General features: G+C 38.4%; 1 protein-coding gene across 1 annotated transcript in view; it reads left to right on the top strand.

Annotated features, from left to right (window-relative positions):
* CDH23 (cadherin related 23) overlaps positions 1 to 18,062 on the top strand; it is a 452,031-nt gene that overhangs the window by 284,660 nt on the left and 149,309 nt on the right. The window lies entirely within an intron of this gene.

Genomic DNA, 18,062 nt, shown 5'->3' with positions numbered 1-18,062 from the left:
CTTTATTTTACAGGGGGGACATTTAAGCCAAGGGAGAAAAATAACCATTTTTACAAACTTTTCGGTGTCCTTTTGTTCTGTTGTTGAAAAATGAAAATCAAATGACAGTAGATTTTCCCTTTTGCTTTAGTTTCTAAAAATATCAGAGTGAAATTGTCCACACATAGTTCCTTTTTTTTTTTTTTTTAGCTCTTCAATACTTTGTTTTAATTTAATTTTTACTTTATATTGGAGTATAGTTGACTTACAATGTTGTGTTAGTTTCAGGTATACAGCAAAGTGATTTAGTTATACAAATATATGTATCCATTCTTTGTCAGATTCTTTTCCCATGTAGGTTATTACAGAATATTGAGTAGAGTTCCCTGTGGTATACAGTAGGTCCTTGTTGATTATCTGTTTTATATATACTGGTATATATCTGTTAATCCCAAACTCCTAATTTATCCCTCCCCCTATCACCTTTCCCCTTTGGTAACTATGAGTATGTTTTTGAAGTTTGTGAGTCTGTTTCTATTTTGTAAATAAGTTCATTTGTATCATTTTTTAGATTCCACATATAAGTGATATCATATGATATTTGTCTTTCTGTCTGACTTACTTCACTTAGTATGATAATCTCTAGGTCCATCCATGTTGCTACAAATGGCATTACTGCATTCTTGTTTATGGCTGAGGAGTATTCCATTGTATATATGTACCACATCTTCTTTATCCATTCTTCTGTTGATGGATATTTAGGTTGCTTCCATGTCTTGGCCATTGTAAATAATTCTGCATGAACACAGGGGTGCATGTATCTTTTTGAATTATGGTTTTCTCCAGATGGATGGCCAGGAGTAGGATTGCTGGATCATATGGTAGCTCTACTTTTAGTTTTTTAAGGATCCCCCGTTCTGTTCTCCATAGTGGCTGCATCAATTTACATTCCCACCAACAGTGTAGGAGGGTTCCCTTTTCTCCACACCTCCCCAGCATTTATTGTTTGTAGGCTTTTTGATGGCCATTCTAACTGGTGTGAGGTGATACCTGATTGTAGTTTTGTTTTTTTTGGTTTTTTTAAATTTATTTATTTATTTTATTTTTGGCTGCATTGGGTCTTCATTGCTGCACGCGGGCTTTTTCTAGTTGCGGCGAGCAGGGGTTACTCTTCATTGCGGCATGTGGGCTTCTCATTGCGGTGGCTTCTCTTGTTGTGGAGCATGGGCTCTAGGCACGCGGGCTTCAGTAGTTGTGGCATATGGGCTCAGTAGTTGTGGCTCACAGGCCCAGCTGCTCCGCAGCATGTGGGATCTTCCCAGACCAGGGCTCGAACCCGTGTCCCCTGCATTGGCAGGCAGATTCTTAACCTCTGCGCCACCAGGGAAGCCCCCTGATTGTAGTTTTGATTTGAATTTCTCTAATAATGAGAGATGTTGAGCACCTTTTCAAGTGCTTTTTGGTCATCTGTATGTCTTCTTTGGAGAAATGTCTATCTGATATTCTGCCCATTTTTGATTGGGTTGTTTGGGGGGGGGGGGTTTGTTTTTTTGTTTTTTAATATAGAGCTGCATGAGCTGTCTGTATATTTGGAAGGTTAATCCCTTCTCAGTGGCTTCATTTACAAATATTTTCTCCCATTCTGTGGGTTGTGTTTTCATTTTGTTTATCGTTTCCTTTGCTGTGCAAAAGTTCTTTAGTTTAATTAGGTCGCATTTGCTTATTTTTGTTTTTATTTTCATTACTCTAGGAGGTGGATCCAAAAGGCTATTGCTGTAATTTATGTCAAAGAGTGTTCTGCCTATGTTTTCCTCTAAGAGTTTTATAGTGTCTGACCTTACATTTAGGTCTTTGACCCATGTTGAATTTATCTTTGTGTATGGTGTTAGAGAGTGTCCTAAGTTCATTCTTTTACGTGTAGCTGTCCAGTTTTCCCAGCACCATTTGTTGAAGAGACTGTCTTTTCTCCATTGTATATTCTTGCATCCTTTGTCATACATTAATTGACCTTAGGTGCGTGGGTTTATTTCTGGGTTTTCTATCCTGTTCCATTGGTCTATATTTCTGTTTTTGTGCCAGAACCATACTGTTTTGATGACTGTAACTTTATAGTATAGTCTGAAGTCAGGGAGCCTGATTCCTCCAGCTTCAGTTTTCTTTCTCAGGATTGCCTTGGCTATTCAGAGTCTTTTGTGTTTCCATACAAATTTTTAAATTTTTGTTGCTGTTCTGTGACAAATGTCTTTGGTAGTTTGATAGGGATTGCATTGAATCTATAGATTGCCATGGGTAGTATAGGCATTTTGATAATATTGATTCTTCTAATCCAAGAACATGGTGGATCTTTCCATCAGTTTCTGTCACCTTCGATTTCTTTGATCAGTGTCTGTATAGTTTTCAGAGTACAGGTCTTTTTCTCCTTAGGGAGGTTTATTCCCAGGTATTTTCTTCCTTTTGATGTGATGGTAAATGGGATTGTTTCTTTAATTTCTCTATCTGAACTTCCTTTGTATAGAAACTTTAGTGTATAGGAATGCAACAGATTTCTGTGTATTAATTTTGTATCCTGCAACTTTACCAAATTCACTGATTAGCTCAGGTAGTTTTCTGGTAGCATCTTTAGGATTTTCTATGTAGAGTATCATGTCATTTGCAAACAGTGACAGCTTTACTTCTCCTTTTCCAATCTGGATTCCATTTATTTCTTTTTCTTCTCTGATTACCATGGATTACTTCCAAAACTATGTTGAGTAAAAGTGGTGAGAGTGGGCATCCTTGTCTTGTTCCTAATCTTAGAGGAAACACTTTCAGGTTTTCACTGAGAGAATGTTGTTAGCTGTGGGTTTGTCATATATGGTCTTCATTATGTTGAGGTAGGTTCCCTCTATGCCCACTTTCTGGAGAGGTTTTTTTTAATATTTATTTTATTTATTTCATTATTAATTTATTGATTTTGGCTGCACTGGATCTTAGTTGTGGCACATGGGATCTTCGTTGCAGCATGTGGGATCTTTTGTGTTGCATCATGTGGGATCTTTTTAGTTGCAGCATGTGGGACCTTCTTAGTTGTGGAATGCAGACTTCTTAGTTGTAGCATGCAGACTCTTAGCTGCAGCATGAAAACTTAATTGCAGCATGAGTGTGGGATCTAGTTCCCCGACCAGGGATTGAACCCCAGTCCCCTATGTTGGGAGCACGGTGTCTTACCCACTGGACCAGCAGGGAAGTCCCTGGAGAGTTTTTTATCATAAATGGGTGTTGAATTTTTTTTTTTAATTTGGGGGTGCTGCATACCGTAACCTTCTTTAGGAGCGTCACAGTACTCATTAGGTTTTTTTTTTTTTTTTTTTGGCTGCATTGGGTCTTCGTTGCTGTGTGTGGGCTTTCTCTAGTTGTGGCAAGAGGGGGCTACTCTTCGTTGCGGTGCACGGGCTTCTCATTGCGGTGGCTTCTCTTGTTGCAGAGCACGGGGTCTAAGTGTGCAGACTTCAGTAGTTGTGGCTTGCAGGCTCTAGAGCGCAGGCTCAGTAGTTGTGGCGCACGGGTTTAGTTGCTCCACGGCATGTGGGATCTTCCCGGACCAGGGATTGAACCCATGTCCCCTACACTGGCAGGCGGATTCTTAACCACTGTGCCACCAGGGAAGTCCCCATGGGTGTTGAATTTTATCAAAAGTTTTTTCTGCATCTATTGAGATTATCATATGGTTTTTATTCTTCAATTTCTTAATGTGGTGTATCACACTGATTGATTTGCGGATATTGAAAAATCCTTGCATCCCTGGGGTAACTCCCACTTGATCATGGTATATGATCCTTTTAATGTATTGTTGGATTCGGTTCGCTAGTATTCTGTTGAGGATTTCTGTGTCCATGTTCATCAGTGATGTTGGCCTATAATTTTCTTTTTCTGTGGTATCTTTGTCTGGTTTTGGTATCAGGCTGATGGTAGGCTTATACAGTGAGCTTGGGAGTGCTCCTTCCTCTGCAGTTTTTGGAAGAGTTTCATAAGGATAGGTGTTAACTCTTCTCTAAATGTTTGATAGAATTCTCCTGTGAAGCCTGATCCTGGACTTTTCTTTGTTGGATTTTTTTTAAATTTATTTATTTTCTTAATGTTTTTGGCTGTGTTAGGCCTTAGTTGCGGCACGTGGGATCTTTCGTTGAGGCACAGGGTTTTCATTGCAGCGCGCAGGCTTCTCTCTAGTTGTGGTGCACGGGCTTCTCTCTAGTTGTGGCACGCAGGCTTCTCTATAGTTGTGACGTGCAGGTTTTCTCTCTCTAGTTGTGGCACGTGGGCTCCAGGGCATGTGGGCTCTGTAGCTGTAGCACGCAGGCTCCAGAATGCGTGGGCTCTGTATTTTGCAACACGTGGGCTCTCTCATTGAGTCGCGCAAGCTCAGTATTTGTGTCATGTGGGCTGAGTTGCCCCATGGTGTGTGGGACCTTAGTTCCCCGACCAGGGATCAAACCCGTGTCCCCTGCATTGGAAGGCGGATTCTTTACCACTGGACCACCAGGGAAGTCCCTTGTTGGATGTTTTAAAATCACAGTTTCAATTCCAATACTTATGATTGGTTTGTTCATATTTTCTATTTCTTCCTAGTTCAGTCTTGGGAGATTACACCTTTCTAAGAATTTGTCCATTTCTTCTAGCTTGTCCATCTTATTGCCATATAGTTGCTTGTAGTAGTATCTTATGATCCTTTGTATTTCTGTGGTGTCCCTTGTAACGTCCCTTCTTCATTTCAAATTTTATTGTTTTCAGCCCTCTCTTTTCTTTCTTGATGAGTCTGGCTAAAGGTTTATCAATTTTGTTTATCTTTTCAAAGAACCAGCTTTTAGTTTCATCGATCTTTTCTATTGTTTTCTTCGTGTCTATTTCATTTATTTCTGCTCTGATCTTTATGATTTCTATTAACTTTGGGTTTTGTTTGTTCTTCTTTCTCTAATTGCTTTAGTTATAAGGTTAGGTTATTCGTTCGAGATTTTTCTTGTTTCCTGAGGTAAGGTTGTCTTGCTCCAAACTTCCCTCTTAGAACTGCTTTTGCTGCGTCCCATAGGTTTTGGATCATTGTGTTTTTGTTGTCATTTGTCTGTAAGTATTTTCTGATTCCCTCTTTGATTTCTTCAGTGATCCATTGGTTGATTAGTAACATATTGTTTAGCCTCCATGTGTTTGTGTTCTTTTTACAGTTTTTTTTCTTGTAGTTGATTTCTAATCTCGTACCACTGGGGTCAGAAAAGATGCTTGATGTGATTTCAGTTTTCTTAAATTTACCAAAGCTTGATTTGTGGCCCAAGATGTGATCTATCCTGGAGAATGTTCCATATGCACTTGAGAAGAATGTGTATTCTGGTGCTATGGGACGGAATGTTTTATAAATATCAATTAAGTCCATCTGGTCTAATGTGTCATTTAAGGCCTGTTTCCTTATTGATCTTCTGTCTGGATGATTTGTCCATTGATGTAAGTGGGGTGTTATAGTCTCCCACTATTACTGTGTTACTGTAGATTTCTCCTTTCATGGCTGTTAGTATTTGCCATATATATTTGGTGCTCCTATGTTGGGTGCATATATTTACATATTTACAATTGTTATATATTGTTATATATTCTTCTTGGATTGATCCCTCTATCGTTATGTAGTATCCTTCTTTGTCTCTTGTTGTAACAGTCTTTATTTTAAAGTCTATTTTGTCTGATGTGAATATTGCTCCTCTAGCTTTCTTCTGATTTCCATTTGCATGGAATACCTTTTTCCATCCCCTCACTGTCAGTCCATATGTGTCCCTAGATCAGAAGTGGATCTCTTTTTTTTTTTTTTTTTTTTTTTTTACCTGAGCAACTGGGATTTATTCCAGGGATGCAAGGACTGTCCAATATCCACAAATCAATCAATGTGACACACCGCACCAACAAAATGAAGGATAAAAATCATATGACCATCTCAATAGACGCAGAAAAAAAGCACCCGACACAACTCAACATTCATTCAAGAAAAACTCTCAACAAAATGGGCATAGAGGGACCATACCTCAACACAATAAAGGGCCCATATAACAAGTCCACAGCCAACATCATACACCATGGTGGAAAGCTGAAAGATATTCCCCCGAGATCAGGATCAAGACAAGGATGCCCACACTTTTATTAACCAAGGAGGTGAAAGACCTGTACACTGAAAACCATGACATTAATGAAAGAAGTTGAAGAGGAAACAAAGAAAAAGATATTTTGTGCTCATGGGTTGGGAAAATCAACACTGCTAAAATGTCCACACTAAGAAGTGGATCTCTTGTACACAGCATATATCCAAGTCTTGTTTTTGTATCCATTCAGCCAGTCTGTGTCTTTTGGTTGGAGCATTTAATACATTTACATTTAACGTAATTATTTATAAGTATGTTCGTATTGCCATTTTGTTAACTGTTTTGGATTTGTTTCTGTAGGTCTTTTTTCTTCCCTTCCTCTTTTGTTCTCTTGTGAGATTGTTCTCTTGTTCTCTTGTTTAGATTGTTTTCTTTTGTGTGTGTGTATCTATTGTAGATTTTTGGTTTGCAGTTCCCATGAGGTTTTGATATAGCAGTCTATATATATACAAGATTATTTCAAGTTACTGCTCTCTTAATTTTCATTGCATTTCCTATATGCTGCATCTGTACTCTCCTCTTCTCATGAATGCTGGTTTTGATATCATATTTGTGTGTGGATGATTTCCTACCTTTACTGTATGTTTGCTTTTACCAGAGAGCTTTCCTATTTATAATTTTCTTGTTTCTAGTTGTGGCCTTTTCTTTTCTGTCTAGAGAAGTTCCTTTAGCTTTTGTTGTAAAGCTGGTTTGGTGGTGCTGAATTCTCTTAGCTTTTGCTTATTTGTAAAGGTTTTGATCTCTCCATTGAATCTGAATGAGAACCTTGCTGGGTAGAGTATTCTTGGTTGTAGTTTTTCCCTTTCATCACATTAAATATATCATTCCACTCGCTCCTGGCCTGCAGAGTTCATGCTGAAAAATCATCTGATATCCTTATGGGAGTTCCCTTGCATGTTATTTGTTGCTTTTAATATTTTTTCTTTGTCTTTAATTTTTGTCAGTTTGATTACTATGTGTCTCGGTGTGTTCCTCCTTGGATTTATCCTGTATGGGACTCTGCATATCCTGGACTTGAGTGAATATTTCCTTTCCCATGTTAGGGAAGTTTTCAGGTATTATCTCTTCAAATATTTTCTCAGGCCCTTTCTCTCTCTCATCTCCTTCTGGGATCCCTATAATGTGAATGTTGGTGCATTTAATGTTGTACCAGGGGTCTCTGAGACTGTCCTTATTTCTTTTCATTCTTTTTTTAAATTCTGTTGCATAGTGGTGATTTCCACCCCTCTGTCTTCTAGCTCATTTATTGCTCTTCTGCCTCATTTATTTTGCTATTGATTCTTCTTAGTGTATTATTCATTTCAGTTATTCTATTGTACATCTCTGTTTGTTCTTTAAATGTTCTAGCTCTTTGTTAAACATTTCTTGTATCTTCTCAGTCTGTGCCTCCATTCTTCTTCCGAGATCTTTGATATCTTTACTATCATTACTCTGAATTCTTTTTCAAGAAGATTGCCTATCTCCATTTCACTTAGTTGGTCTTCCAAAGTTTCATCTTGTTCCTTCATCTGCAACATATTCCTCTGCCATCTCATTTTGTTTAACTTTCTGTGTTTGTGGCCTCCATTCCTCAGGCTGTAGGATCGTAGCTCCTCTAGCTACTGGTGTCTGCCCCCTGATGGGTGAGGTTGGTCCAGGGGCTTGTGCAGGCTTCCTGGTGGAAGTGGCTGGTGCCTGCCCACTAGTTGGTGGAGCTGGATCTTGTCCCTCTGGTGAGCAGGGCCATGTCAAGGTGTGTGTTTAGCAGGCAGCTGTAGGATCAGGATGACTTTAGGCAGCCTGTCTGCTGATGGGTGTGGCTGTGTTCTCACCCTGTTGGTTGTTTGGCCTGAGATGTCCCAACACTGGAGCCTGCAGGGTGTTGGGTGGGCCCAGGTCTTGAAGCCAAAATGGTGACTTCTGGCAGAGCTCACACCAGTGAATATTCACTGAGGTTTCTACCCCCAGTGTCCTTGCCCCCACAGTGAGCCACAGACAACCTCCACCTCCCCAGGAGGCCCTCCAAGACCCGCAAGTATGTCTGCTTCAGGCTCCTGTGGAGTCACTGCTTTGCCCTGGTTCCCAGTACATGTGAAACCTTGTGTGTGCCCTCCAAGAATGGAGTCTCTGTTTCCCCCAGTACTGTGGAACTCCTGCACTCAAGCCCCACTGGCCTTCAAAGCCAAATGCTCTGGGGGCTCCTCCTCCCAATGCCAGACCTCCAGGCTGAGGAGCCTGAAAGCGGGGCTCAGAACTCTCACTCCTGTGGGAGAATCTGTGTGATATAATTATTTTCCCGTTTGTGGGTCACCCACCGATGAGTATGGGATTTGATTATATCATGAAACCACCCCTTCTACCATTTTGTTGTGAGTTCTACTTTGGATGTAAAATGTCTTTTTTGGTAGGTTTGAGTCTTTTGTTGATAGTTGTTCAGCAGTTAGTTGTGCTTTGGGTACTTTCATGAGAGAAGGTGAGCTTGAGTCCTTCTACTCTGCCATCTTCAGGAATGAGGAAGCTTTTCAATGCTAATGACAGCACACCAGCAGCAGCAGCAACAGTGGCTGTATTTATGAAGCCCTCACTTTGTATCAAGCTCTTTGTCAAGTGCTTTACCCATGTTATCTGATGTAATCCTCGCAACTAAATGCTGGAGAACTCAGTGCTAAGTACACTTATCATCCCCACTTTACTGAGAGTCTGTGTTACTTGCCCAAAGTCACACAGCTGGTAAGCACCAAGGCCAGGCCTCAGCATGTGGTCTTCACCACCTGGATACACAGCCTCCAGCAGGAAGGGGCTCTCAACCTGCCGTAGTCATTAGGTGGGTTGGTGTGCTCACTGCCTGACCTGTGCCAGCTTTGCCATGTCACTCACCAAGGTTCTAGGCCATCTCTTTCCCTTGTCTTCAGTTAAACTGAGCCAAGGGGAAGCCCTCTCATTTTCAACATGATCAAAGCCAGGTTGAATTTAGAGGGCATGTCTGTTCCTGAAAACAAAGTGTCTGATGCATCTGGAAGCCCAACAGGATGAGTAAGACAGTGTCTGTCAGCTTGGATTACCGGTCCAAAATCTGTGTAAATGACCAGGAAGAGACAGAGACTGTTAGGTGTACCTAGCTATTCTCAGCCACTCTCCAGTTGGGAGGAAGGAACCAACAACAGGACCAATTCACAGGACACCCCTGTCCCTCAGGACACCTGTGTTCGTGTGGCCTTGTCCTGATCATCTTGGATTTTTCTCATCCCTTCCCATCTTCTGGGGTGGGGACTTTCCTGGTCTCAGAGCCAGAACCATCCAGGCTCAGTGGCTGGCAGCTGTGGAACAGCTGAGAGCACACAAATGTCAACTGACAGCTCAGAGGAGGTTCCCGAGGAGATTTTCATGGAGGGATGGTCTCACTGGACCTTACTCCTCCCCCAGAGACATTTGCCAGCCTCTTACTCAAGGTTCAGCCCCTTGAGTGGAAGACATGCTCCCAAGAAAGGACCAGTCACCCCTCCCCTTGCTGGCTGCCCATTTAAAGCTTTTGATGCAAAACCATCTGGATGGAAGAATTTCTTTTTTTTAAATTGCCCCAATACGAGTTACTTTTTATTGAGATATAATTACATATAACATTATATTAGTTTCAGGTGTACAACATAGTGATTCAATATTTGTATCAGTATATGTGGCAAAATGATCACCACAATAAGTCTAGTTAACATCCATCACCATTCATAGTTACAAAAATTTTTTTCCTGTGATGAGAACTTTTAAAATCTACTCCTTTAGCAACTTTCAAATATGCAGTACTGTATTATTAAAGATAGTCACCATGCTGTATATTACACCCCCATGACACTTACTTTAGAGCTGTAAGTTTGTCCTTTTTTTTTTTTTTTGACATCTTTATTGGAGTATAATTGCTTTACAGTGGTGTGTTTCTGCTTTATAACAAAGTGAATCAGCTATAGATAGATAGATAAATAGATAGATAGATAGATAGATAGATAGATAGATAGATAGATATGTATCTCCCCATATCTCTCCTCCCTCTTAAGTCTCCCTCCCACCCTCCCTATCCCACCCATCTAGGTGATCACAAAGCACCAAGCTGATATCCCTGTGCTATGGGGCTGCTTCCCACTAGCTATCTATTTTACATTTGGTAGTATATATATGTCCATGCCACTTTCTCACTTCATCCCAGCTTACTCTTATCCCTCCCCATGTCTTCAAGTCCATTCTCTACATCTGCATCTTTATTCCTGTCCTGCCCCTAGGTTCTTCAGAACCTTTTTTTTTTTTAGATTCCATATATGTGTGTTAGCATATGGTATTTATTTTTCTTTTTCTGACTTACTTCACTCTGTATGACATACTCTAGGTCCCTCCACCTCACTACAAATAACTCAATTTCGTTTCTTTTTATGGCTGAGTAATATTCCATTGTATATATGTGCCACATCTTCTTTATCCATTCATCTGTCGATGGACACTTAGGTTGCTTCCATGTCGTGGCTATTGTAAATAGAGCTGCAATGAACATTGTGGTACATGACTCTTTTTGAATTATGGTTTTCTCAGGGTATATGCCCAGTAGTGGGATTGCTGGGTCATATGGTAGTTCTATTTGTAGTTTTTTAAGGAACCTCCATACTGTTTTCCATTGTGGCTGTATCAACTTACATTCCCACCAACAGTGCAATAGGGTTCCCTTTTCTCCACGCCCTCTCCAGCATTTATTGTTTGTAGATTTTTTGATGATGGCCATTCTGACTGGTGTGAGGTGATACCTCATTGTGGTTTTGATTTGCATTTCTCTAATAATTAGTGATGTTGAGCATCCTTTCATGTGTTTGTTGGCAATCTGTATATCTTCTTTGGAGAAATGTCTGTTTAGGTCTTCTGCCCATTTTTAGATTGGGTTGTTTGTTTTTTTGTTATTGAGCTGCATGAGCTGCTTGTAAATTTTGGAGATTAATCTTTTGTTATTTGCTTCATTGGAAAATGTTTTCTCCCATTCTGAGGGTTGTCTTTTCATCTTGTTTATGGTTTCCTTTGCTGTGCAAAAGCTTTTAAGTTTCATGAGGTCCCATTTGTTTTTGTTTTTATTTCCATTTCTCTAGGAGGTGTGTCAAAAAGGATCTTGCTGTGATTTATGTCATAGAGTGTTCTGCCTATGTTTTCCTCTAAGAGTTTTATAGTGTCTGGCCTTACATTAAGGTCTTTAATCCATTTTTAGTTTATTTTTGTGTATGGTGTTAGAGAGTGTTCTAATTTCATTCTTTTCCATGTAGCTGTCCAGTTGTCCCAGCACCACTTATTGAAGAGGCTCTCTTTTCTCCATTGTATATTCTTGCCTCCTTTATCAAAAATAAGGTGACCATATGTGCTCTGGACTTTCTATCCTATTCCATTGATCTATATTTCTGTTTTTGTGCCAGTACTATACTGTCTTGATTACTGTAGCTTTGTAGTATAGTCTGAAGTCAGGGAGCCTGATTCCTCCAGCTCCATTTTCCTTTCTCAAGATTGCTTTGGCTATTCAGGGTCTTTTGTGTTTCCATACAAATTGTGAAATTTTTTGTTCTAGTTCTGTGAAAAATGCCATTGGTAGTTTGATAGGGATTGCATTGAATCTGTAGATTGCTTTGGGTAGTATAGTCATTTTCACAATGTTGATTCTTCCAATCCAAGAACATGGTATATCTCTCCTCTGTTTGTATCATCTTTAATTTGTTTCATCAGTGTCTTATAGTTTTCTGCATACAGGTCTTTTGTCTCCTTAGGTAGCTTTATTCCTAGGTATTTTATTCTTTTTTTTGCAGAGGTATATGGGAGTGTTTCCTTAATTTCTCTTTCAGGTTTTTCATCGTTAGTGTATAGGAATGCAAGAGATTTCTGTGCATTGATTTTGTATCCTGCTACTTTACCAAATTCATTGATTAGTTCTAGTAGTTTTCCGGTAGCATCTTTAGGATTCTCTATATATAGTATCATGTCATCTGCGAATAGTGACAGTTTTACTTCTTCTTTTCTGATTTGGATTCTTTTATTGCTTTTTCTTCTCTGATTGCTGTGGCTAAAACTTCCAAAACTATGTTGAATAATAGTGGTGAGAGTGGACAACCTTGTCTTGTTCCTGATCTTAGAGGAAATGGTTTCAGTTTTTCACCATTGAGGACGATGTTGGCTGTGGGTTTGTCATATATGGCCTTTATTATGTTGAGGTAAGTTCCCTCTATGCCTACTCTCCGTAGGGTTTTTATCATAAATCGGTGTTGAATTTTGTCAAAAGCTTTTTCTGCATCTATTGAGATGATCATATGGGTTTTCTCCTTCAATTTGTTAATATAGCTTATTACATTGATTGATTTGTGTATATTGAAGAATCCTTGCATTCCTGGGATAAACCCCATTTGATCATGGTGTATGATCCTTTTAATGTGCTGTTGGATTCTGTTTGCTACTGTTTTGTTGAGGGTTTTTGCATCTATGTTCATCGATGATATTGGCCTATAGTTTTCTTTCTTTGTGGCATCTTTGTCTGGTTTTGATGTCAGGGTGATGGTGGCCTCGTAGAATGAGTTTGGGAGTGTTCCTCCCTCTGTTATATTTTGGAAGAGTTTGAGAAGGATAGGTGTTAGCTCTTCTCTAAATGTTTGATAGAATTCGCCTGTGAAGCCATCCTGTCCTGGGCTTTTGTTTGTTGGAAGATTTTTAATCACAGTTTCAATTTCAGTGCTTGTGATTGGTCTGTTTATATTTTCTATTTCTTCCTCTTTCAGTCTCGGAAGGTTGTGCTTTTCTAAGCATTTGTCCATTTCTTCCAGGTTGTCCGTTTTATTGGCATTTAGTTGCTTGTAAAGTTTGTGCTTTTTGACCCCTTTCAGCCATATTTCCCATCCACCTCCCACACCCTGCCTCTGGCAACCACCAATGTTCTCTGTATCTATGAACTCTGATTTTGTTTGTTTGTTTTAGATTCCACATATAAGTGAGATCAGATTGTGTTTGTCTTTCTCTGTCTGATTTATTTCACTTAGCATAATACCCTCAGGGGATCCATTCATGTTGTCACAAACGGCAGGATTTCCTTCTTTTTATGGCTGAATAATATTCCATTGTGTGTGTGTGTGTGTGGTGTGTACACACACACACCACATTTTCTTTATTCATTCATTCTTTGATGGACATTTACATTGTTTCCACACCTTGGCTATTATAAATAATGCTGCAGTAAACATGGGGGTACAGATACCTTTTCAAGTTAGTGTTTTTGTTTTCTTCAGATAAATGCCCAGAGGTGGAATTGCTGGATGATATGGTAGCTCTATTTTTAGTTTTTTGAGGAACCTCCATACTGTTTACCACAGTGGCTGCTCCAGTTTATTGATACATTCCCACCAACAGTGCACAAGCATTCCCTTTTTTCACATTCTTGCCAACACTTGTTACTTCTTGGTTTTTTGATGGTAACCATTCTGACAGGTGTGAGGTGATATCTCACTGTGGTTTTGATTTGCAGTTCCCTGATGATTAGTGATGTTGAGCATCTTTTTGTATGCCTGTTGGCCATTTGTATGTCCCCTTTAGAAAAATGACTTTTCAGAGTCTCTGCCCGTTTTTTAAATTGGTTTTTGTTTTGTTTTGTCTTTTATTTTTTGGTTTTTTTGTTTCTTTTTTTTTTTTTGGCTATTGAGTTATATGAGATCTCTACATGCATATTTTGGATATGAACCCCTTATCTGATACATGATTTGCAAAAATATTCTCCTATTCCGTAGGCTGTCTTTTGATTTGTTGATGGCTTCCTTTGCTGTTCACAAGCTTTTTAGTTTAATGTAGTACCACTTCTTTTTTATTTTGTTGCCTTTGCTTTTGGTGTCAAGCCCAAAAAATCATCATTAAGAGTGATGGCAGGAAGCTTACTGCCTAGCTTTCCTTCTAGTTTTGTGGTTTCAGGTCTTACATTGAAGTTTTTAATCCGTTTGCAATTGATTTTTGTATATGATGTAAAATAGTGGCCCAGTTTAATTCTTTTGGTGTTTCTTTTTTTAATTTAATTTTTATTTTATACTGGAGTGTAGTTGATTTACAATGTTCTATTAGTTTCAGGTGTACAGCAAAGTGATTCAGTTATACTAATACATATATCCATTCTTTGTCAGATTCTTTTCCTATATAGGTTATTACAGAATATTTAGTAGAGTTCCCTGTGCTATATAGTAGGTCCTTGTTGATTATCTATTTTATATATAGTAGTGTGTATATGTCAGTCCCAAACTCCCAATTTACCCCTCCTCTCCCACGGCCTTTCCCCTTTGGAAAGGGGAAAGTTTGTTTTCTAAGTCTCTGAGCCTCTTTCTCTTTTGGAAATGAGTTCACTTGTGTCATTCTTTTTTAGATTCTGCATAAAAGTGATATCATATGGTATTTGTCTTTCTCTGTTTGACTTACTGCATTTAGGATGATAATCTCTAGGTCCATTCATGTTGCTGCAAATGGCATAATTTCATTCTTTCTTATGGCTGAGTAATATTCCACTGTATATATATACCACATCTTCTTTATCCATTCCTCTGTCAGAGGATATTTAGGTTTCTTCCCTTTCTTGGCTATCATAAATAGTGCTGCAGTGAACATTGGGGTGCATGTATCTTTTCGAATTATGGTTTTCTCCACATATATACCCAGGAGTAGGATGGCTGGATCATATGGTAGCTCTATTTTTATTTTTTCAAAGAACCTCCATGTAGTTCTGCATAGTGGTTGTACAAATTTACATTCCCACCAGCAGTGTAGGAGCATTCCCTTTTCTCCATGCCTTCTCCAGCATTTATTGTTTTTAGACTTTTTGACGATGGCCATTCTGATGGGGGTGAGGTTTTACCTCATTGTAGTTTTGATTTCCATTTCTCTAATAATTAGCAGCGTTGAGCATCTTTTCATGTGCCTTTTGGCCATCTGTATGTCTTCTTTGGAGAAATGTCTGTTTAATCTTTTGCTCATTTTTTGATTGAGTTGTCTGGTTGTTTGCTTGCTTGTTTGTTTTTGGAAATTGAGCTGCATCAGCTGTTTGTAGATTTTGGAGATTAATCTCTTGTCAGTTGCATCATTTGCAAATATTTTCTCCCATTCAGTGGTTGTCTTTTCATTTTGTTTATGGTTTCTTTTGCTGTGCAAAAGTTTTGAGTTTAATTAGGTCACATTTGTTTTTGGTTTTATTTCCATTACTCTAGGAGATGGATTGAAAAAGATATTGCTGCGATTTATGTCAAAGAGTGTTCTGCCTATGTTTTCTTCCAAGAGTTTTATAGTATCTGTCCTTACACTTGGGTCTTTAATCCATTTTGAGTTTATTTTTGTGCATGGTGTTAAAGGATGTTTTAATTTCATTCTTTTGCATATAGTTGTCCAGTTTTCCCAGCACCATTTGTTGAAGAGACTGTCTTTTCTCCATTTTATATTCTTGCATCCTTTGTCATCGATTAATTGACCTTAGGTGTGTGGGTTTATTTCTGGGCTTTATATCTGGTTTCATTGATCTATATTTCTGTTTTTGTGCCAGTAGCATACCGTTTTGATGACTGCAGCTTTGTAGTATAGTCCAAATTCAGGGAGCCTTATTCTTCCAGCTCCATTTTTCTTTCTCAGGACTGTTTTGGCTGTTAAGAGTCTTCTGTGTTTCCATGCAAATTAAAAATTTTTTTGTTCTAGATCTGTGAAAAAATGCCATTGGTAATTTGATAGGGATTGCACTGAATCTGTACATTGCCTTGGTTATTATAGTCATTTTGAAAATATTGGTTCTTCCAAACCAAGAATATGGTATACCTTTCCATCTGTTTGTGTCATCTTTGATTTCTTTCATCAGTGTCTTATAGTTTTCAGAGTACAGGTCTTTGCCTCCTTAGGTAGGTTTAGTCCTAAGTATTTTATTTGTTTTGATGCGATGGTAAATGGGTTGTTTCTTTAATTTCTCCTCTGATCTTTCATTTTTAGTGTATAGGAATGTAAGAGATTTCTGTGTATTAATTTTGTATCCTGCAACTTTACCAAATTCATTGATGAGCTCTAGTAGTTTTCTGGTAGCATTTTTAGGATTTTCTATGTATAATGTCATCTGCAAACAGTGATGGTTTTACTCCTACTTTTCCAATTTGGATTCCTTTATTTCTTTTTGTTCTCTGCTGTGGCCAGGAGTTCCAAAACTATGTTGAATAAAACTGGTGAGAGTGGACATCTTGTCTTGTTCCTGATCTTAGAGGAAATGCTTTCAGCTTTTCACTGTTGAGAATGATGTTAACTGTGTCTTGTCATATATGACCTTTATTATGTTCCCTCTATTCCCACTATCTGGAGAGTTTCTATAATAAACGGGTATTGAATTTAGTCAAAAGCTTTTTCTGCATCTATTGAGATGATCATAAGGTTTTTATTCTTCAGTTTGTTGATGTGGTGTATCACACTGAATGATTTGCAGATATTTAAAAGTCCTTTCATCCGTGAGATAAATCCCACTTGATCATGGTGAATGATGCTTTTAATGTATTGTCAGATTTCTTTTGCTAGTATCTTGCTGAGAATTTTTGCGTTTATGTTCATTGGTGATATTGGCCTGTAATTTTCCTTTTTTGTGGTATCTTTGTCTGGTCTTAGTATCAGGGTGATGGTGGCCTCGTAGAAAGAGTTTGGGAGTGTTCCTCCCTCTGCTGTATTTTGGAAGAGTTTGAGAAGGATAGGTGTTAACTCGTCTCTAAATATTTGATAGAATTTGCCTGTGAAGCCATGTGGCCCTGGACTTTTGTTTGTTAGAAGGTTTTAAATCACAGGTTCAGTTTCACTACTTGTGACTGGTCTGTTCATATTTTCTATTTCTTCCTGGTTCGGTCTTGGGAGATTGTACCTTTCTAAGAATTTGTCCATTTCTTCTAGGTTGTCCATTTTATTGACATATGGTTGCTTATAGTAGTCTCTTATTATCCTTTGTATTTCTGAAGTCTGTTGTAACTTCTTTTTCATTACTAATTTTATTGATTTGAGCCTCTCCCTTTTTATCTTGATGAGTCTAGCTAGAGGTTTATCAATTTTGTTTATCTTTTCAAAGAACCAGCTTTTAGTTTCATTGATCTTTTCTATTGTTTTCTTTGTCTCTATTTCACTTATTTCTCTCTCTTTATGATTCCTTTTCTTCTACTAACTTTGGGTTTTGTTTGTTCTTCTTTCTCTAGTTGCTTTAGTTGTAAGGTTAGGTTATTCGTTTGAGATTTTTCTTGTTTCCTGAGGTAAGACTGTATTGCTCCAAACTTCCCTCTTAGAACTGCTTTTGCTGTGTCCCATAGGTTTTGGATCATTGTGTTTTTGTTGTCATTTGTCTGTAGGTATTTTTTTATTTCCTCTTTGATTTCTTCAGTGATCCATTGGTTGTTTGGTAATATATTGTTTAGCCTCCACGTGTTTATGATTTTTACGGTTTTTTTTTCTTGTAATTGATTTCTAATGTCATAACATTGTGGTCTGAAAAGAGGCTTGATATGATTTCAGTTTCCTTAAATTTACCAAACCTTGTTTCATGGACCAGCATGTGACGTATCCCAAGAATGTTCCATGTGCACTTGAGAAGATTGTATTCTACTGCTTTGGGATGGAATGTTCTATAAATATCAAATAAGTCCATCTGATCTAATGTGTCATTTAAGGCCTGTGTTTTCTTATTGATTTTCTGTCTGGATGATCTGTCCATTGATGTAAGTGGGGTGTTAAAGTCCCCTACTATTGTTATGTTACTGTCACTTTCTCCACTTATGGCTGTTAACATTTGCCTTATATATTGAGGGCCTCCTATGTTGGGTGCATATATATTTACAACTGTTATATCTTCTTCTCGGATTTATCCCTTGATCATTATGTAGTGTCCTTTTTTGTCTCTTTTAAGTCTTTATTTTAAAGCCTATTTTGTCT

Source organism: Balaenoptera ricei, chromosome 16 (assembly GCF_028023285.1).
Source record: "Balaenoptera ricei isolate mBalRic1 chromosome 16, mBalRic1.hap2, whole genome shotgun sequence".
NCBI lineage: Eukaryota > Metazoa > Chordata > Mammalia > Artiodactyla > Balaenopteridae > Balaenoptera > Balaenoptera ricei.
This window is presented reverse-complemented; position numbering and strand designations above follow the sequence as displayed.